This window comes from Sinocyclocheilus rhinocerous, unplaced genomic scaffold (genome assembly GCF_001515625.1).
Source record: "Sinocyclocheilus rhinocerous isolate Xijiao unplaced genomic scaffold, SAMN03320098_v1.1 scaffold767, whole genome shotgun sequence".
In the NCBI taxonomy this organism is placed as follows: Eukaryota; Metazoa; Chordata; class Actinopteri; order Cypriniformes; family Cyprinidae; genus Sinocyclocheilus; species Sinocyclocheilus rhinocerous.
In genome coordinates, this window is record NW_015633562.1 from 758,659 (window position 1) to 761,149 (window position 2,491).

At 36.0% G+C, this 2,491-nt stretch overlaps 1 protein-coding gene across 2 annotated transcripts in view; it reads left to right on the top strand.

Moving 5' to 3' along the window:
• LOC107744621 (clathrin heavy chain 1) overlaps positions 1–2,491 on the top strand; it is a 39,300-nt gene that overhangs the window by 19,352 nt on the left and 17,457 nt on the right. The gene's annotated exons all lie outside the window — the stretch shown is intronic.

Below are 2,491 nucleotides of genomic sequence, written 5' to 3' on the forward strand. Positions count from 1 at the left end.
TATTATTATTATTATTTTTTTTAAATGTATATATCATTTTTTATATTTATTTTTTTAATGAAACGGATATATTTTCCAATTGATAACAGAGATGTGCAGATGTTTGTGTTGTTTGGGGTCCTCATCAGGAGTGACTCATTATTACTATCATCATCTCCTCAGACCTTGGGCTTTTATTGACGTCAATGCAGCATTCTTCCCCCGTGGAGCACTGCAGCTTCTGTCTGTCTATCTCACACACAAACACACACACACACAAATGTAATCTCTGATTCACTTGCCCTCTCCTTTTCTTTCTCTCTCACTACCTCTTTGTGGAGCAAAGCTGGTAGACACAATGAGCTGCTCTATTTTTACTCCTCTCTTTAGTGTCTCTGCCTCCCTCCATCTCTGGGCAAGCTGACCCATATTGTTGGGGGTGGGACGGGCAGGTTTAAGCGCAGAGTGATATTCATCCATGCAGAATAACACCTGTGACTTTGATCTGCTGATGCCAATCTAGAACACACAGTAGCGTACAAACACTTACGACATGCACTTACAGCAGAGATTCAGAAAATTGACAGTGCGATCTTGTCCACCTGGTTGGTCACAAGCAGTTAAAATAGTCCCAGACTGGGGGAAAATGTTGTAATCGTGGTTGTTTATAATAAACTGGCCTCACTTGTCTAGTCTAATCCGTGTTCACACAAGTTAAGCGTGCGTTAAGCGTCATAAATCTGTTTTTATTGGTTTGTGAATGTCAATGTTTTAACCTAGTAGCTGAAGAAGCCCTTCCAGGCTTCACTATGTACTGTACCTCCAGAGAAATATTGCAGAACATTGTGCTTTGATGGGCTTTTGGCGGCCTCAGCTTGTGTCTCTTGGACAAACATCTACAGTAATAATGTCAAACTTTAAGCATCTCTCAAACAACCTCTTGGCTTGTCACTAATTCCTAGAGATCTTATTAGTAGCAGTGTTTTATTGGAAATAAAGATACAAGATGTTTGGTCAAAGCAATGACATCTTGGTTGAAAGGGGACACCTTTCACGTCTCACTGCACTCTTGCATCTGATCGTGTTGCATACTAGAGACGAGCATTAGTATGCACCTTAGCTTCAGTGTGAGGAGGTCAGCTGATATGAGGTGTTACGTTTTCTCATTAAGGGTCATTCATTGATATTATATAACAGATCACTTTTGCTGTGTGTGTGATGGATTTTCCAGCTGCTTTTATGCAGGTAAAAGTGACCAAGGGAACTTCCTGTTTGCTCCTCCTTCCTGTGAAGATGCTAAATTACATTAAAGCTCTGTTGAGAAAATTTGAGAAAAGAAGACATTTAAAACATTTGAGCAATGAGAACATTTTACTATTACTAGTAGTAGTAGTAATATTAGTATCTATATTAACAAATAGATAAATTATTAACAACAATAATAGTAATGATAATAAAAATAACAGCAACAGTAAGAGATTACTTTTTTTCTTCAGTACAACAGTAAAGAAGATTTTTAGGTGAAACCGTTGTCCTTGGCAGTTCATTAATGTTAATTTTGTCAGCTATTTTTTTATTTAGTCTTAGTTCTGTGTCAAATGTAACTTTTAGTTTTTATCATATTTAGTCAACTTGTCCTGTTTTAGTTTTAGTCAAGTTTTAGTTGATTAAGGCCCAGTTTCACAAACGGGGCTTAGCTTAAGCCAGGACTAGACCTTAGTTAAATTAAGATATTTAAGCAACTTTTACAAAAATGCCTTAGAAGAAAACATTACAGGTGTGCATCTTGACACAGAACAATGACACTGACATATTTTAAGATATGTCAGAGCAAGATATTTTCAGTTGAGACAGCTCAAACATGCATTTTAGTCTGGGACTAGCTTAAGCCTTGTCTGTGAAACCGGGGGTAAATGTCTGAGCATTTTAGTCTAGTTTTAGTCAGTGAAAACTTACACATTTTCATCATATTTTCGTCCTACTGTATATAATGGTTAAAATTATAAAAATTATTATTTTGCTCAGTGTTAATTGCAATGATTGTTGTCATTTGGAAAATGTATTTTTACATTCCATCAGAAGTTGTTCTTTCACCAATAAGCACAAATCAATAGAATATCGACTCGGTTTATTTTACCTCATCTAGTGTACAGATTTATAACAGGATATCAATTAGAGGCTAATTAAACACCAAAGACTTTAGATATACACTCGCTCTGTCTACGTTATGAAAAGTAACAAAAACCTACTCTCAAATATTATAACAGAGAAATTCCTAATAGTAATTCCAATAATTCCAAATTGCATTAATGTTTCTCTTTTAAAACAACGGCAAAAAGACTTATTGCCGCACAATAAGCCGAGTTTGTAACAGTAACGTTACAATCAGCAACCACTATTGCAAACAATACAGTCGAGATCCATGACAGAACACAGACTGGCTGAATGACACTTTCATTTAAATTAAACAGAATACCTCAAATGGAGATCGCTCAACTCCAGCTTACTTGTA